This window comes from Schistocerca serialis, chromosome 1, assembly GCF_023864345.2.
Source record: "Schistocerca serialis cubense isolate TAMUIC-IGC-003099 chromosome 1, iqSchSeri2.2, whole genome shotgun sequence".
Taxonomy (NCBI): domain Eukaryota; kingdom Metazoa; phylum Arthropoda; class Insecta; order Orthoptera; family Acrididae; genus Schistocerca; species Schistocerca serialis.
In genome coordinates this window covers 824,582,569-824,602,736 of record NC_064638.1, presented here as the reverse complement: position 1 = coordinate 824,602,736, position 20,168 = coordinate 824,582,569, and the positions used below count along the sequence as shown (strand labels likewise).

Here is a 20,168-nt window from a genome sequence, read left to right as displayed (position 1 = left end):
CAAAATAAGCTAAATATTAAGCGATCGACACTCTTTAAGATGTGTGAATGAAAGGTAGACTGCCAGTTTTATTGGTATACAAACCAAGGTGAATTTGAACAAATTAAAGAATGAGAACTGTAACCAAGAAATGATTAATTTGATTTCGAAATTTGAGGAAGAGAAAATGGCTTTCTAGACCCTAGCACGTGCTTACTTGAGAAATAGGCTATTTCTTTTAAAAAACATCAAATATTTGATTGAATGACACTATCTGAAACCCCAGATAGGGTGATGATTGAAAAACACTATTATACACGTGTCAAAAAATGGTGTGAAGATTTCCGGCGACAATTGTTTTCAGATATATATATATATCTCGGAAGAACGTTTTTGAAACGAAGCGTCACTCGGAAGAAAGGAAGTACAAACACTCCATGGAAGAAAGGATGATTTACTCTCTTACGGAAACCGTAAATCCTGAATGCAAATGCCAACTGCTAAAGTTATGCGCCTATTTGTTTCTTATTCCCGTACACAACGCCACTGTGGAAAGAGTATTTTCTCGGATGTCGGCCCAGTGGACTGATGAAAGAAATCGACTGCTGCCGGGGACTGTGGAATCAATCTTACAGTGCCAGTTAAACTACAAGTTGACTTGCATGACGTTTTATAAATACGTAAAAGGCGAAATCTTCCGAGAAATATGGTGTACCAGCTGCTTCTGCCGCAACAAGTTCCATGTAATTGTGTTGTAAATAAAAAGTAATGGTATTTAAAAAATTTTTCACTTCAATTCTACACCCCCATCTGAGTGTGTCCGACGAGGTCCCAGCTAGGCGTAGCAACCCTAGTCGCAGAGTCTGGCCCGCACTGTGAGACGTGTAAAATGACAAATAGTTTATGTGACTAAAATGGAAAATAAAAAATGTTTATGTGCAGACTTAAATTCATTTATTTGCTACTAATGGAAAAAGACCAAAACTGTAACAACTATTAGCTAGCTGTGCATCACGTCTGCGCCACGTTACCACATTTGTACCAGTATTGTGTACTTGAGTTAATTATCGCTGTTCGTTGGACAGAAAACACATTTTTAATTTAACAGCAATGTGCATGATAGTTTACTGAAAGTAGTGTTCTTCAATAGCAACAACCGTTTCCCACTTTTCGAGCAACAGGTGAATTCCAAGATGATGATGATGATGATGATGATGATGATGATGATAATAAAGAAAATCAGTTCAGAAGAACTGATTCACTCATGGAGACAGTTTTCGAGATAGTTAAAAGTTGAGACGTGTCGTTCAGAAAGGCCTTGCTGTATGGACTGAAACAAATGCCAATCAGAAGGGCCGATGCGTGGTGAATAGAAAAGAGCGGGCGATGTGAGACATCTCATCGAAGTCTCTGCAAGTTTTTCTTCAGTCTGTTACTAACTTGTGGTTTGGCATTTTCTAGGCTGACCAGGCTTCAGATAGAAAAAACGGAGACACTTCTATTTGTACTTTATACCTAACTTCATCGTAACGCTTATGGTTAGCTTTCTTGTCGGCTTTCGTGGTTTTGAAATCGACAATAGACTATGACGATGCAGCAGCTGAAACCCATAGCAAGAATATATCTTCATTGTGTGAACTGAAAGGAATATGTAGGTACATTGTACATAATTAAAATTCTTTTCTTCACAAATAAAAAAGACTTAAATATACTTTTATTTGTAATAGCCTGGACATATTTTCTGCAGTGTTTACTCACTAAGTACTTAGGTACTATTTGTTAATCCTAAAATCTATTTAATATAACTAATCAGTAATCAGATATACATTATACATTTAGTACCAAAATTTAAGATTTCAGACTGTTAGGGCAAGTGTGTATATACAACAAACAGTATTCAGTAAGCACTTATAACAGACGCTGCATCGCTCACATTCTTCACATAATTAACTTCCATGTGGGTACAGTCCCATTGGCAGAAATAGTTTAAGTGCATTAATGCTGCTTCATACTTCCTATTGTTCTGATTTTACCTGTCTCCAGCCGACCGCTTTGATCGAGTGGTTCTAGGCGCTTCACTCCAGAACCACGCGGCTGCTACGGTCGCAGGTTCGAGCGTGGATGTGTGTGATGCCCCTTAGGTTAGTTAGGTAAGTCTTCGGGACTGGTGACGTCAAATGTTAAGTCCCATAGTGCTTAGAGCCTTTTGAACCATTTTGAACCTGTCTCGAGGGCCATAATGTGGAAGGTCGGCAAGTTAGAGGCGAGGGTAGATAAAACCTTCTTTTCTTTTCTCATATCTTTTACTTTTTTTTTAGACATAAGACGAGGTAAAGCAAATAAGGGCAAGATACAGATTTCAGTAATGTTGTACGTCTAGGAAACTTGTTTTTCACAAATATTTAATTGAAAATGTTTTTGATCCCATTTGTTTCTCAATTACAAATTAGGTGTCCTGAATCATTTTCTCGTAATACCAGGACATTTATATGAAAACCGGGACGCCTGGCCAGCCTAGCATTGTCATGTAACGGAATGACTTTGTCAGGCCTACAAGCATATTGCGGGCTTTGTCTTTTAAGTGCGCGATTCAAAATGAGTAATTGTACTTCGTACCGTTGAGCATTCACCGTCTGACCTGATTGCAGTGCAGCTCACGGTAGACTGCACCGACCAGGACCGAGACCTGCGTGAAAGGAGGCCTGCGAATGCCTCTATATAGTGACACCACTGCCCGAGTGCTGCTCACAGGCACAGGCGGGACGGCTCTAGCGGCTCAAGCTGGGTTACCAGTTGGAAATTTCGGTGCAGGTGTATAAGCTGTCACGTATTCTGCATGTCATGTAAATCAGGTTACCCTGCCGACTTACTGAGAAGGGAGAATAAAGCTATAAACATTTTAACCAATATTATTTCTAGAACAACTTATCTTCTAGGTGATTACTTACGTCATTTGAAGATTTGAGCCTTGGAGCTTGATGTAATGTGCAATGTACAGTTACATATCAGATGTTTCAGATCAACAAACGTTCAGGAGGGAAAACCAGAAAGGAAAAGGCCCACCACTAAACAGAAATCTGTATTTATCTTGAAAATATTTGTATATACTGTCTGTTGTCGTTTACAAGGCTGTTGTTCCTTATTTTCGAACAATTGTTTGTTTCTTTCACATGTGTACAGCAAATATATGTCTCAGAAGTGACAATGTGAAATATGAAATTAGATGGGGTCTTTAAGGAACCTCTGTAGATATTGAGTAAATATGAACTAATGTCCCGCGTTCAGTCACCTCATCACCATTTGCAACATGTACTTTACTTTTATCGTACCGATTAACGAATTTTGATAAAGAATGAGACGACTCCTCTGGAGATCAGTACGTTTAAGTCATTCTGAAAGGTTCCTGTTTTACTTGCTTGCCCGTGAATGTGCTCTAAATGCCGTGAGGACACTTATTCAACAACATTTCTTAGAGAACTCAATGATGGATCTGTTCCAAACAAGTCTGTAACCAACACAACATCATTTTTAACTCTTGGATGTATGAGTGTTTGGACTGACATTAATGCATGAGGGGGGGCCTCAGAAAGCCCATTGCAATTCCTGTAAATATAGTTACTTTTCAGCCGTGTTACAATTTTTACAAAAACTTACTTTTATAAACGATGAACACAGTCTTATAAAACATATCTGTAGTTAGTTTAAATCAGGAAAAGATATGGACATTAATTCCAATGGATAAGTTTCAATTTAATCTTCCCTAATTTTATTATTTTGGCATATATATATATATATATATATATATATATATATATATATATATATATGCCAAAATATGAAAACCGGGACGTCTGGCCAGCCTAGCATTGTCATGTAACGGAATGACTTTGTCAGGCCTACGAGCATATTGCGGGCTTCGTCTTTTAAGTGCGCGATTGAAAATGAGTAATTGTACTTCGTGCCGTTGAGCATTCATTGATTTGTGAATAAACAGAAAAGCATTTATAAGTGCAACGTCTATTACAATAGTCCAGGAAACAAATGGCTACCACCCTGTCTGTCTTTTGCAAGTGTGAGTACTTACCTTTGGGTCAAGAGAATTCCTGAGACGCCTGCCAACTTTTGTCGCCAGGCTCCCTTCAGCTGCGACTCACAGACTTATTATAACGACCCACACGTAGTGCCTTCTACATGTAACCCACCACTGCAAACTGATACACTAACGGAAATGGAAAGCGTTATGCATGAAATTACCGTTTCTTTCAGTTTTTATTAAGCTCCCCCAGTTCCCGCTCGTATTGCTACCAACAACAGTTAAATTTGTCATTAAAGCCGCAAAATGAAGTACTCGATTCAGTGGTACTGCTGTGTTTTGGTGGTTATTGAGCTTTCGATGCAACGTGATGGAATTAGCGGTAATAGTGATACATTGACAGCTATCGAATATCGATAGAAGTCGTTTGGCAACGCTGTGTAAAACTGCTAATGATCCTTCGGCACTCTTTTGTATTGGGCTGTGTATTTACAGTTAGACTACAGCGCCTAAGGTCTACGTAAGGTTTTTATCGCTGCTGGGAACGTCTTGACTTAATCAGTCTTTTCTTGTTTCAGGGGACGCAGCCTTTACAGTCATTGGTGCTAAGATCCTGTGGCGTAGAAGGAGACCACATTATTAGGTAAGATTATCAACATGAAGAGTTGATAATAAACTGGGCGTTGGTTGTAGTCATGACATCGAGATCAAACGATAAGCGCAACGCCACCATCAAATTGCATAGTTCTTCTAAGTAAATGTTGGCAATACAGTTGCCCAGTATTATAAGATCTAACCGCGAGATTTAAAGTGATGTACATACAAAGTGTTTTTCTTCAACGACACAGTGCGATTTCATTTGTTTTATATTTGAGTGTAGCTCCACAGTTGTGTTCTTAAGCCGTACTGCTTGTTAAAGCATTTAAGAAATTTTCATTTCTTTTCTTATTGAAGATAGTTTGGAATTTAGGCGTACGCGGTTTGCACGTGAACATGAGATACTTCCCAGAAAGTAAATTTTATATTCCGCTCTGAGAGACAAGTGTTACCACATTTAATATACACTGAGATACCAAACGGCACCAGTGCCTTCTAATATCGTGTCGGACCTCATTTTGCCCACGTAGAGTAGCAACCCGAAGTGGCATAGACTCAACAAGTCGTTGGAAGTCCCCTACAGAAACATTGAGCCATGCTGCCTCTATAGCCGTCCATCCATAATTGCGAAGTGTTGCCGGTGCAGCATTTTGTGCACGAACTGACGTCTCGATTATGTTCCCTAAATGTTCGATGGGATTCATGTTGGGCGATCTGGGTGGCCATTTCATTCGCTCTAACCGTCCCGAATGTTCTTCACACCAATGACGAACCAGTATGTTTGGAAACGTTAAGTCCATAAATGGCAGCAAATGGTCTCTTAGTAGCTGAACATAACCTTTTCCAGTCAATGATCGCTTCAATTGGACCAGAGGATCGAGTCCACTGAAAATTGTACGCAAACGCCGCTGCTCTCGGTCGTTAAGTGAAGGCCGTCGGACACTGCATTGTCCGTAGTGAGAAGTAATTTGGTGTCGCGGTACACTCTTGACACCGTGGATCTCGGAATATTGAGTTCCCTAACAGTTTGCAAAATGGAATGTCCCATGCGTCTAGCTCCAACTACCATTCCGCATTCAGAGTCTGCAAATTCCCGTCATGCAGCTATAATCACGTCGGAAACCTTTCACATGGATCACCTGAGTACAAATGACAGCTCCGTCAATGTATTTCCACTTTATACATTGTGTACGCGGCACTACCTCCGTCTGTGCATGTGCATACCGCTATCCCTTGACTTTTGTCAGCTCAGTGCTTCCGGTGCTAACTTCTGGCTTCGTGGTACTTACACAACACGCGCTATGTTTGGCAGTGATGTGGTGTTGGGTGGGATTTGTAGAAAGCAGTTCCGGAGCCTGCGCCGGACACGTGTGCGGAACTACTGCGTGTGAAGAGAAAGTCCAGGGCGGCGCTCCTGAGACGCCTACCAACTTTTGTCGCCAGGCTCCCTTCAGCTGCGACGCACAGACTTATTATAACGACGCACACGTAGTGCCTTCTACATGTAACCCACTGCTGCATACTGATATACTAACGGAAATGGAAAGCGTTACACCATGAAGCATCAGTCCGATATTTATCAGACTTTGAGGAGATGTTAAGCACATATCAGATATTAAATGAGTAAACTTCCCAGTCCATTCGCAACTGATGTCCATAATCAACATTAGTGTGTTTTTTTGTGTGATACCCACGGACACGAATACCATGCGTATTATTAGTCATGGCACGGAAACAAACCATCTTCGAAAGATATTTGGGAAATTTCTTGCCATGTCTGAAAACCCATGCTGTTGATTTCTTCTCATCGCATCCTAGACTTGCTCTATAGGTGAGAAATCAGGAAACTGGGCAGGCCAGTCAAGGCATTGGTAGGTTGAACAGCAGTGCGGATCTCGCATTATCCTACTGGAATATGCCGTTTACTAGCCTGATCATGAAATTTGTGACAAAAGGTAGTAACATACTGCATACTGTCGAGCGTGCAGCCTCCCTACAGCGATTACCAGATCAGTCAGTGTGTCCTATCCAGTAGCACCCCACGCTGTGATGGGGGGCACGTTGTCGTCGATACGGCCGCCTCATACACAAGCGAGACTCGTCGCTGAGCGTTACAGAATACTATTCATGTCCTATTTGACTGACTCTACATTATGCAAGTGTTCTTTGTCTGCCGTATGGTTTCAGCAGTAAACGACACTTAATAAGCCGAGATCTAAACCAGCTTGCAGTGATCTGTTCTCTATGGTTCATGGTGACACGTTGCTTATAACTTCCGCCCGTATTTCAGCTGTTTCCATCCGTTTGTTCGTCAGAGCTACCCTAACAGTCCAATGACCGTCTCCTGTTGTAGTTGTTGGTTTTTTTAAGGATCCGTGTCTAATCATCGTGACATATTGTTGCCCTGAATTCATATCTTCATCATTTATTCTGTATTTATTGTACTACAGACAGCTGTGAGATCTGTCGGTAGATGGTCCCATGCTCCCCACACAAACTATTCGAGATTTTGCGAAGTCGGAAAGATGCGATAAACCGCGCGTGTACGTTTCCTTGGCATGCTGTGTTGTGATGCCCGCCTGAAGAAAATAGGTGTTTTTAACGTGAGCAGCACGTAGGTAAGTTAAGAAAGTAGCTTTCGTGGTGTGCTACGTCCACACAGTAGTATTCTGAGCATCATTTATGTTGAACGGCGTCGTCTCGTCGGAATATAGACGAAGGACTTGCATGACGTGTGCTCTAAAAGTTACTGAGCTAGTGACGTATTTAAATTATCCTTGGCGCCTATTAGTAATGCTCCATAATGCAATCTAGAATGTGACATTGAAGCCTGACTTTGGTCGATGATACCCAAGTCGGCTGTACGTCAACTTCAGGCAACAGCCCTCCTGTCTTGTATTACAGCAATGGCAACATAGGCATTAGGTGACGGCTGTTGGCTGATTACTGTGCCGTCTATTGCCAGACGACTGAGGTGGTGATAGGTGTGAATGGTATGCGATACAGTTCTTCCAAAAACATTGTTTCTATTACCAACAGCACTTGCACCACCAGAGCACTCCTTAGCGTAAAATCATTTCTTCTATAAAGCAAACTATTAGGTCTGCATTTCGACTCGAGAACGCTCGGTCACCTTGCTCAGAATATCGAAGCCATCTCCATTTCCGTTCTGGGAAGTCTGTTGAATTAACATATATACTGTACTAGAAACGTGTGGATTGTCACGTGGCGACATTAAAAACCTTGCCATATACAATAAACGTAAACTGAAGATGTAAATCGGAAGTATCAAACGAGTGTCAGATACACTCCAAGACAAAAAAAAAAAAAAAAAAAAAAAAAAAAAAAAAAAAAAAAAAAAACAAGACACACTACGAAGTAAATATCCGATTGAGACGGAAATCTGTAGATGTGATCTACATGTACAAACAAGCAGATGATTACAATTTCAGAAAAACTGCATGGTTTATTCAAGATAGAGAACTTCATAAATTGAGCTGATCAGTAACGTGCTGGACCACCTCTGGCCCTTACTCAAGCAGTTATTTAGCGGGGCATTGATTGAGGGAGTTGTTGGAAATCCTCCTGAGGCATACGGTGCCAAATTCTGCCCAATTGATGGGTTAGATTGTCAAAATCCTTAGCAGGTGGGAGGCTTCTGTCCGTAATGCTCCAAACTTTCTCAGTTGGGGAGAGATGAGACGACCATGCTGGCCAAGGTAGGGTTTAGCAAGCACGATGACAAGCAGTGGAAACTCTCGCCGCTGGCGAGCATTATGTTGCTGAAATGTAAACCCAGCATGGCTTGCCATGAAGGACAACAGAATAGCGTGTAGAATGTCATCGATGTACCGCAGTGCTGTAAGGTTGCCGCGGGTGACAACCAAAGCGGTTCAGTTATGAAAGAAATGCTACCCCAGACTATCGCTCCTGCTTGTCGGGTCGTATGGCGGGCGACAGTCAAGTTGGTACCCCACCTTTGTCTCCAGACACGTCTTGGGCCTGGTATTTCGTTGACTGGAATAGAATTGTCTTCAGTGATGAATCCCTCTTCGAATTGAGCCCCAGTGACCAGTGAAGATATGTCTGGAGACGCCCCTGACAGCAGTGGAATGCAAATCTGACCGTCATCCGACATACGGCCCGACTGCCAGGAGTGATGGTCTGGGATGTCATTTCGTTTCATAGCAGGGCCCCGTTGGTTGTCATCCGTGGGACCTTTACAGCACAGCAATACGTGAAAGATGCCCTGCGTGCCCTTTGGTTGCCCTTCATGGCAAGCCGTCCTGGGCTTACATTTTAGTAACATAATGCCTGCCCGCACGCGGCAAGTGTTGCTACTGCTTGTCCTTCGTGCTTGCCAACCCCTACCTTGGCCAGCAAGGTCGCCAGATCTCTCCTCAACTGACAACGTTTGGAGCATTATGGCTAGAACCCTCCCATCATCTCGGAATTTTAACGATATAACGCGCCAATTGGGCCAGAATTTTGCACAGTATTCCTCGGGAGTGCTTCCAACAAGTCTATTAATTAATGCCAAGTCGAATAACTGCATGCATAAGCGCCAGAGGTGGACCAGTGAGTTACTGACTTTCTCAATTTCTGAAGCTCTTTCTCTTGAACAAATCATCCAGTTTTTCTGAAACTGTAATCATTTGTTTGTGATGCGTCTTTTTTTGACAAGGGGGGGGGGGGAGTAATAGAACGTATAGGTCATCTTATTGCACTCAGTTCGATGGCCAAAAATGCAGTAGCGGTTGTCGACGATACTTCCACTAACGTGAGTGTTCCTTCATTTGCATAATTTCTCGTATGTGGCAAAAGCCGTGCACCTTTTTTTATAGCCCCTTTGTGGTATCGAAATTTTATGCTCAGTAGCATGGTTTTCTTTCTGATGAATGTGCCTACCTTCAACAATTCTCTTCAAATACCTGCAAAAGGCTTCCATCTACACCACTCAAATTCCTCAAATAAAATCACAGAATGGATAGATGGATTATACCCTACAAATCCAAATTCGCGACAGTACGGCATATAAACCTCCTGTTTAGCCCCAAGACCTTTTCAATCAATGTAGACTTCCCTATATTTGTGTCACCAAACAAATACAGTTGAGGTTTCCTCACCTTCGTTGACTGAAAGGACGCTTTGTAACGGGCTACGACTTCTTTCGTGATGACTGGGTGTTGTGTGATGTCCTTAGGTTAGTTAGGTTTAAGTAGTTCTAAGTTCTAGGGGACTGATGACCATAGATGTTAAGTCCCATAGTGCTCAGAGCCATTTGAACCATTTTTGAACGACTTCTTTAGCCAAATCGGAATACAACAAATCACAATGCGATAACTCACGACATTCCTTCCGATTTTGGTGAAACGCTTGCCAATACTTCTTAATAAATAAAGTCACAGTGCCTCATGATAACGCCCCATCACACACAGCAAAACTCATGAGGGAAACGATCGAGGCGTTCAGTTGGGAAATACTAATGCATGGGGCATATTCTCAAAGTAAATAGCAGTATGTAAACATACAAGCAAGCAAGACTTTCTATTCGTGAATTTATCTCCGGTGACTGATATCCAAAAATGCAGCTCATAATTTTAATAGGTGACTGATAAATACCGGAAAAAATAGAAGTGTAAACTCTGTTCTTCACATAAAATCAAATAGAGGCGGTCATTAATAGAGGTCTGTTACCGTTGTAGCAGCACAGATGGTTCTCGGCTGTGATGACATAAACCACCTTGTCCCAAATAGAAAGTGCGCAGCTTTCCCGTCTTATTCTAGTCGTCTTCTCCCCTTTCCCTTTGTAGTAGTCGTTTCGTCTTATCCTGTTGTCACATTTTTGCTACTGCTCCGTAGTCGTATTTTTCTCACCGACCCTTTGAGTCTCTATCCGGTTCATTGAGGGAAGGAGACTGTAATCATAAGAACATCTCTCGGTAAATTACCGGTGAGATGTTGCCAGGTAACTGCCATAACATAGTAGTTGCATTTAGAGTTCCTTTCGTCACCGTTTTTAGTGTATAGGTAGGTATTTTGGGCGTACAAGCAGATACGGTGCTGCATCTAAATCAGTATGAAATTGTCATATGAATGGTCAGTTAAATCTATAACAGACAAGCTCTTATTACTGGTGGTAATTTGTTGAAGAGTGGGACGCAAGAATTACACTTACACTTCGGATATGGTGTTTTGACTGAGTTGCAGAAATAACGGCTGTGGTTTCCGTGGGAGTTCGTGCTTAGGAGCCCAGTGTCATGAGAAGAGACGAGATTCCCGGAATGGACGATGCTGTGCTCTGTAGGTAATACTGGGCCGTGAATGTTAAGGACAAAAATATGTGAATGAATGGCATGGGAGCATGCATATGGTGTCGGAGAGTTCCAAGATGTAAATACTATGGTGTAATTGGCCAGCCAAATAAATAAAAGAGAACGAGCTATAGGGGGCCCAACGAGCGGTTAGTCAAGTAATCTTCCTCCTGTGTTGACGTAAACTGGCCACATGACATCAGATTGTACGTCTTTGGTTGAGGTTTCTGTCAGCGCTCACGTATCAGCACGTACTGGTTTTATCTTTCAGCTCATCCATTGGTTTTCAGTTCAGTGTACTTCACGCAGCGTTGTGTATTCTATGTTTGCTTTACGTGTCTGTCATAGGAACATTCTTTTATTTATACTGATAAATTACACCGACCACGCGCCCAGATAACCGAGCGCGTTAATGCGCGGCAGTCGGGACACGAGGCAACGAGCCTGGCACGGATCAAATCCATATTGTGGATTAACGAGAGCTGGTGAGTGCGCCAGCCTGGATGTGGGTTTTAGGCGGTTTTCCGCATCTCAATAGGTAAACACCAGGCTGTTAACAAAGTTCCGCCTCCAAAGCACGCTACACAAACATTTAGAAAACGTTCTCACACTTGCAAATCAGATTTATTATAGACCCAGACAGGCAGGATACACCGTTTTCGTCCTGGAGGTGAGTAAGAGATTGATGACTTTAGATCTTCTGTCTCTTTAATAGTAGAACCACCGATGGGATATTTTTGTCCCATAGTAAAATTTTTACTCCTGTATCTCTTATAAATGTTTTTGGAAGTTGATGAGGGTTCATGACTTTCAACATTCTTTTACCCTAGTTAACTCTGAATTAAAAGTCAGCACTGTCATTTCTATAGTTTACGAGGAGAAAAATAAAAAATAACTTAGAACGGCCGACGTGCGATTTTTGACCCATTAAATAAACTCAGCCGTGCCGAGTGCTTCACTTTATTGGTAGCCATTATTGGATCTGCTGCTGCAATTAATATATGAAGCTTTTAAGTATGGGGTCTTTGACGAAGTGAAACTTTATTTAAACAGAACAAACAGGCGCTGAAAAGTAGTCTTGCATGGATCGTTGTCGCGGTCTAACGGACGAGCCGATGTCAGCTTTCACATATAATACTGAATAACTCGAATCCGAAGGCGAATATGTAGACAGTATTTAACTGATTCTGATTATGATGCTAAACGAAGTACAGCAGGGTGCCCGGATGAATCAAAGGGCAGCGATCAAGATACTGACGAATCTTCACATGTATATCAGGTGTAGAAGTATGAAGCCGGAATTTTCCTACAGATGGTGCTAGCCGTCAGTGTAGGGCCGGTGAGACCGCGTCTGCAGCGCCATCTGCCTCCTGTAACTGCTGACGACGAATGTCAGCATACAGTAATCAAAGTTTCATACATCGGCATCTATTTCCAACCCGAGAACATGTCAAGTTTTGTGCCTAAGAACTACGATTTGCGGACAGCATTGGTTTTCTGTTATCATTTGAAGGAAACTGCAGCAGAATCGGATCGAATGCTTGACGAAGCTTTCGGCGAACATTCTCTTGGGAAAACACTATGTTTCCAGTGGTTAAAAAAAATTCAGAAGTGGTGATTTTGACGTGAGAAAGGACGAGCGCGGGAAACCACCGAAAAAGACGATGACAACGAATTGCAGGCCTTAGATGATGAAGAAGATACTCAAACTCAACAGGAACTCGCTGATCAAGTGAATGTGACGCAAAGTCGTTTCTCCGTCGAATAATCGCTGGTGATGAAAAATGTATATACTTTAAGAATCCTAAGCGTCGTAAATCATGGGTGAATCCAGACAAACCATCGACATACACTGCTAGGCAAGATCGCGTTGGAAAGAAGACAATGCTCTGTGTTAGGGGGATCAGAAGGGCGTCATCTATTGTGAGCTGCTAAAACTGGTGAAACCGCTACCAACAGCAAATGGTTGACTTAAATCGAGCATTACGTGAAAAACGACCGGAATATGGAAAAACGGCAACACAGTCATATTGCTCCATGATAATGCCCCACCACATACAGCAAAACGGGTAAGGGAAATACAGGGTGTCCGCCTCAAACCTACCTGATTTCAAGGCCACGGGAGAGAAAAGCCACAGTAGATACGACATTGAAAAATGCACCACATTGTAGAGAATCTCAAAGAATTTACATCCCCGCGTCAGGAGAGCCAAGTATCGTCGCCAGAGTGCAGCATGGCCGCATGAAGTGAAAATGGCGACTCCACAGCAGCACGCGCAAGCAGTAGTGTGGTTTGCAGAAACAAAACCGCCGATTATTGTGCAAAGAAATAATCGTCGTGTGTATGAATGTGATCCACCTCATGTGAAAACAATTAAGGAATGGTATAGGAAGTTTATGACAAGGGGAAGTGTTCTGAAACATTCTGGCGGTGCACGTTACGGATTTTCAGAAGAGACAGTGGAGGACATCAGACAAACGTTTCTCAGAAGCCCACGTAAGTCAGTTGTCAAGCATCTAGGCAACATGATGTACCTCAATCAACATTGCCTCGTGTAGTTCACCAGCGTCTTCGTATGTGTGCTTACAAAGCGCAAATACTGCAACATCTGACGCCGAACGACAAACCACGCCGACAACAATTGGCTGCGGATATGCTGCAGCATATTGATATGGACGCCAGCTTTCTGGAAATATTTTTATTCTCAGATAAGGTAACCTTTCATCTATCAGGAAAGGTTAATAGGCATAATGTTCGGATTTGGGGTTCGCAAAATCCTAACGTTGTCATTGAACATGTTCGAGATAGGCCTAAACTAAACGTCTGGTGCGGGCTAATGCACGACGGGATTGTTGGACCATTCTTCTTTGCGGAACAAACAGTGAATGGGTCAGTGTATCTGGACATGGAGCAGTTTGTGTACCCTCAGATACAACTTGCAATCCAACATCATTTTTCAACAAGGTGCAGCCCCGCAACATTGGTCAACGGCTGTTAGCAAGTTCCTGAATAGGAAATTTCGCAATCGTTAGATCGGATGCGAAGGACCCATTGCTGGCCACCACGTTCCCCCGACATTACGTTGCTTGATTTGTTAATGTGGGGATTCGTGAAGGACCGCGTGTATGCGATCAAAGTGAGCGATATTCCTACGTTGCGACATCGTATCGCTATGCGATTGCAACAATAACAAAGGAAATGTTACAAAGAACTTGGCAAGGAATTGAATATAGACTCGATATTTTTCGTCTACAAATGGTTCACATGTAGAGGTGTATTGATGATAAATAAATAAATTCATTGAGATGCTCTACAATGTGGAGCATTTTTCACTGTCGTATCTATTTTTTTTCCTGGGTCTTTGAGATCAGGTAGGTTTGAGGGGACACCCTATACTAATGCATGGGGTTTATTCTCCAGACTTGGCCCATCATTATCTATTTTCATCACTGGGACACGCTCTCGCCGAACAGCGCTTCAGTTCGTATGAAAGTGTACGAAAATGGCTCGCTGACTGGTTCGCTTCAAAAGAACTTTTTTTTTTTTTTTGCGTGGCATTTATAACCTGCTGGAGAAGTGTGAGAATACAAATAGCAATCGAGATTATTTTGTATAAAATATTGCGTATGGGTTTCAAGCACAGACATGTAATTATTGTAACAAAATTGAAATAAAACGTTTCTGAAAACATGTACTTCCGCTTTTCCAATTTTCCTTGCAGCTGTGTTCGTTCCACAAATAACACCAATTTTACTAATCTATCAGTGTCGCCTCATCCGAAGGGCAACCACGTCGTCTCCGTAATAGAAAAGGCAGGAGAGGCATTTCTGCCACAATTTTTCGTGGTAGTACTGCCAAAGTTGCTATGGTTGGTATTTTTCAAGATAACTATGATGAACAGTTACAGCTAAATGTTAGAAAATTCTGCCATCCACTTACAAAACAGGAGTCGTAAGTCAGGTAAACGATAATTGTCAATAATACGGTTTCCAGTACAGAAGTTGAAGCTCTTGCTGGATTGAAGTGGGGTGTACAGGAGATAGGCAAAATAGTGTGAACACCTGTACTTACTTGGGAATGGTTTATTAATAAGGGGTTGGACCCCCATTTTCCCGTAATACAGCTGCAATTCTTCTCGGAATACTGGCATACAATGATTGTATAGTCTGCGGTGGAATGTTCAGTTACTCTTCGATCAGAACCTCTTCTAACTCCTGTAGTGACGAGGGAGGCGGAAATCTGCTCCAGAGTCTGCGCTCCGATACAGCCCACAAGCGTTCGATAATGTGCAAGTCTGGGAACTGTGCTGGCCAGCAAAGACGCTGCAGTTCAGTTCATGCTCGTAATACCACGATTGTACTGTACTGGCTGTGTGTATGGGTCCTGCAATATGGCATCATTGTTGGGGAACAGCATTTGAATCAGTGCACCTGATCACCTAAAATGTTCACATAATAGTTGGCTGTAACACGGCCTTTAAGAGTAATGATGGGATCTGCAAAGTACCATGATATGACTGCCCACACCATCAAACCTCCACCCCCATGCTTAACCGTTGGAATCAAGCAATCAGGATTGCAGCCGTGTTTTAGTGTTCTCAAGACGTAGACTCGGCCAGATGTTGGAAATGACGAAAACTTTGATACGTCGGACCATATGACGTGTTTCCACTGACCAGCCGTTCAGGATTTAGCTCGTGACACCATATTTTACGCTTCTTTGCGTTGGTTGTCATCACTAATGGTTTCAGTATAGCAGCTTGTCCATGAATATTCGCTTTATGGAGTTCTCGGCGGACAGTGTAGACAGATATAGTATCTCGCATATGGCTATTGAACTCTGCAGTCACTTTAGCCGCCGTAGTTTTGTTTTGTTTTGACAAAATTCGTGTTAGCATACGACGATCTCTGTCATTCGGCCTCTGAATGCAAATAAAAAGTGCCCACTACTCGTAAACAACATCTACTGATGTCTAGTCTGTACTGAACACGCACAGTGCAGCGCAACACGCACCTTATGTGCGTTGTTGACCGTGAAACACAAGGATCCCATTACTACCACTGTTCACATTGTTTTGCCTATCTACTGTAGTTGCTACTGATATTGGAACTCCTAGATAGCGTGGAAAGCAAAATGTTCTTTAGGAGAATTGCGGCTCTTTGCCATAACCTTAAACATTTGATGTGTGATTTTTCTTTGAATGCTTGGCGCTTATTTATTTACAAATCTGGTCCCAAGTGTATCCAAAAATGCACTGAAACTGAGGCATGTAGAGCGTTGGAAGGTGAAGAATGACTACTACCGGTAGGAGAGCTTGATGGCTCTCTCGCTGTTCTGAATTTTAGGGGTGTCATTGAATCCAAAGGAATATAGGTGGACCTTCTTTGGTCAAGGAAACGGCGGAAACAATTTTACAAGTCTATGATCTCAGATGTCCGCAGCTCGTGGTCTCGCAGTCTCGCAGTAGCGTTCTCGCTTCCCGAGCACGGGGTCTCGGCTTCGATTCCCGGCGGGATGCTGTGAAACCTATGTCCATGCGAAGGTGACACCAGACAGTACTACGGACGACTGCCATGGTAGGGAAATATACAAATAATACCACGATACTTACACTGTGCTGTGGCCCTCGAGCGCCGCGGTGGAAGTGTACTAGGCGCGGTGTGCTACTTATGAGTGGAGGAGGAGGAGATTAGTGTTTAACGTCCCGTCGACAACGAGGTCATTAGAGACGGAGCGCAAGCTCGGGTGAGGGAAGGAAATCGGCCGTGCCCTTTCAAAGGAACCATCCCGGCATTTGCCTGAAGCGATTTAGGGAAATCACGGAAAACCTAAATCAGGATGGCCGGAGACGGGATTGAACCGTCGTCCTCCCGAATGCGAGTCCAGTGTGCTAACCACTGCGCCACCTCGCTCGGTACTTATGAGTGCAGAACAGGGAGTAAGTAGCGGACGCGAACGAGGAAGCAAAGTGGTAAACCAGAGTGGCAAAAGTACTGCCATCTATTGGCGGTGAGAAGAACGTGAGGCCACTAGTCCGGCCGTTCACAATTTGAATTATTGGTTTATATTTAAAAATGAAGGAAAAAACAACAAAAATTCATAAATACACGAAATAAGTTAAAGGTGTATTATGGGTAGTAAAGGAGTGTATTGAACAGGTCGGTACAGAACCGAGGTAAAACTGAGTGGAAGCTACGATATACGATTATTACATAAACCGTAAAGCGCAATGAAACTTCTGTTTTACATGAATGGCAAACAAGTTTTAAATTTAGCGGGGATATGTAAGTGACAACGTGGAACAACGCACCACAGTCATCAGTTAAAAAAAATACACATTTGCCACTCCTATTTACGAGTTCTCGTTACTGATCAACAGGGAAAGTAGCGAAACCTTACAGTCTATGCTGACAGAAAGTAATATGCCAATTAATAGCTAGCAGCAATAGCACTAAAAGGACACATTAAAAGTGGGGTCAATTTAAAACCTGCTAACCAACAGTCAACAACTAATCGAAGCTTACATGAGATAACACCTGAGACGCATTTTACATAATGAAAGACGGGCAATTTTTTAATTAATGAGGGCACAGGTAACACCACAGTAGTCATAGGATAAAATGAAAAACATGTGAACTTTTATTAAGATAGGTCAATTTTACAGCTGTGTAAAATGAACTAGCTGGCCTTGCGGACCTCACTATAGGAAACAGGCATATACCGTACATTCGTTCAGCCTATTGAAGGCCGCAAAAATAATGGCAAAAAACTCTGACCCAATTACGTATACATGTATGGCGTACAGTAATCAGGGACCAGAAAGAGAAGGAAATGAGGCTGGTCGCTGCTTCAAAAAAGAAAAGTTATTTAACAGAACTGCGTGCTTAAGCGTAGTTTGCTCGTTCAAAGTGTATCCTCGTTTACAAAGAAGTGTCACTTGCTATATGCTTGTCAGATTGCCGAGCAGCATCGATATTTGGTTGTTATTATTTATGCATAATATGATTTCATACTGTCCTTGTGATATCGTAATAGGTGTGAATTTTCATGGTAATAGCCATGAGGGACTACAGACAACAGCAAGAAAAGGGACGTGCCGATGCAAGCGTCGCTGCCGGGCGTATTTTGCAGACGTCAGTGATTCGCGGCTGTTGTGGAACAGCTGAGCGCGGGTGGTGCCGCTCGCGGAGGTTGCAGGAACTAATTTGTCGTCCCGGCTGTAGTCCCGCGCTTCCACGCCAGTCTGTGTGCGGAGGCTGGTGGGCGACTACAGTGACAAGTGTGTGTGTGTGTGCGCGCGCGCGCGCGGAAAGTCTGGAACGGAGGGGCAACTGATTGTGGCCCTGAACTCATTAATAGTACTACCACCGTCTTAATTGCGTCACGTGTCTCTTGTGAGTATTCTTGAAATCTGTGTGGCCCAAACGCGCTCTTCGTTTCTTATAGCCAGGAAGTCTGGTGTGCTTTGTGTCGCATGCTTCCGGGAGTATTTTTATGGTGATGCATCTCTGTGTGCAGGCCATCAGATCCCAAGGCAGCCGAAAGTTTTAAGCGTGTTAAACGTGTACGAAAAAAAAAGTGCACGTAGTGATGAGATCGGTCAAACTAGAAATATCTTTAAGCGGTGAAGATGCTTGTGAGCTGAAGTTTTTTACTGTGTAAAAGAGGATGTTAGAAATGAACTACAAATATTCGGCTGTGTCAGTGTTTGGCATGAAGTGAGGTTCCTTCGCAAATAACGTAGCTGCTCATTACAAGTGTAAGTAATTTGGATGAAGATCTCATTGTAAAGTCCTGCAATGTAAAATGAAGCAGAATCCACATCACTTAGGTAGAGTTAAAAGTGAACATATGCGTACTACGCAATGGTCGTACCCTTCGTCGAGGGCATAAATTAGAAGGCGGCGTGTTTTGCAGAAGACTGACCAAACATCGATGACCTACTATTTTGTAGTCATATACTGATAGCCCCCAGTGATCCTGACGTCAGCGGCTGTCACCCATGACTAACAACTGCCCTCTTACGTTCTTGTTTCGTGGATTGCTGTGGTATATGATATGGCCTTGGATGTGCCATCGATACTACGTCCTCAAAGTATTCCTGCTAATTGACACTATCAGGAATCCGAAAAACGACAAGGACAGTCATACCAATATCGCTAGTTAGAATACTATCCGCGCTGATAATGCCATACTGTTGCGCTTGTACGGTATGCAAATTAAAAAAAAAGCGGATATGATATGATGTCACATCATACAGCTCCACCCAAGGTATTTCCTCGCTCAGCGGCGTTGTAGAAAGATCAGATAAAATTTCATCTCTAGTTGCAAAACTGTTGTATCGCTTCGGGATTTTAATTTATATTTTCGTGTTGCATTTTACGGAAATCAGTGATGCTATTAACTTGCACTGGTAAATGCATTTTGCGCGTATCACGGCCTGTGGAATTAGCGAACCCACCAGGGCTCGGAGTCTATTCTGCTGTTTTGTGTTTGTGTGCTGCAGAACTGTCTCCCCGGTAGAATCTGACATCATTACATTAATTTGTGAAAGAGAAAAGAAAGACAGTGAGTGTATTACGGGAAACGGTTCTGGAGTGAGCCACCTGTTGCAGAAATGTCCTACTACTACTACTTCTTCTTCTTCTTCGGTCAGTTCTATGATGTAACGAACTGGGTCCAGGACATGTACGCATATTTGTTTCTATATCGCTGTGTCGTGGTATTATAAACATTAAAAGTATGCCACAATTTGCTTTGACAGCACTTATTATGGTGTTATTGATGACAGGAAAAAATTTTTTGTGACTAGTAGTGTACACGGTCAACAGAAACTGTCATTGTTATCCTTCTGCAGATATACAAAGCATAGGACATACATCCGCGAGGGCTCTTATTACTTCTTGACTTTTATCCCCCCCCCCCCCCTCCACCCGCACACACACACACCCACCCGCACGCGCGCGCACACACACACACACACACACACACACACACACACACACACACACACACAACAGATATTTCAACTTTTTGTTATAAGTCAATGCTTTGAGTTAGACAGCTGCCACAGCAGCAACCAGTCACATTATGGACTTCGTCACACTTTCTGTTCTGTTCACCGTTGTCACATCGCACTGCTACCTCAGATGCCAGTTGCCAGTCATTTGTAACGATGCTTGTGGTCGGTAGCGAAGAATAGTGATTTGTTTTCATTGTCTCACTGTAAGGCGTGGTTTTTTTT

At 42.7% G+C, this 20,168-nt stretch overlaps 1 protein-coding gene across 6 annotated transcripts in view; it reads left to right on the top strand.

The window, feature by feature from the left end:
• The window catches only part of LOC126484410 (E3 ubiquitin-protein ligase RNF19A-like), a 373,735-nt gene that overhangs the window by 166,026 nt on the left and 187,541 nt on the right, over window positions 1-20,168 (top strand). For 5 of the 6 annotated variants that reach the window (XM_050107948.1, XM_050107917.1, XM_050107933.1 and 2 more), the window contains one exon: window positions 4,591-4,655. The gene's annotated coding sequence lies outside the window, so the exon portion shown is untranslated. Of the gene's footprint in view, window positions 1-4,590; window positions 4,656-18,184; window positions 18,319-20,168 lie in introns of those variants that run through there. The other variant, XM_050107925.1, reaches the window with a different exon arrangement.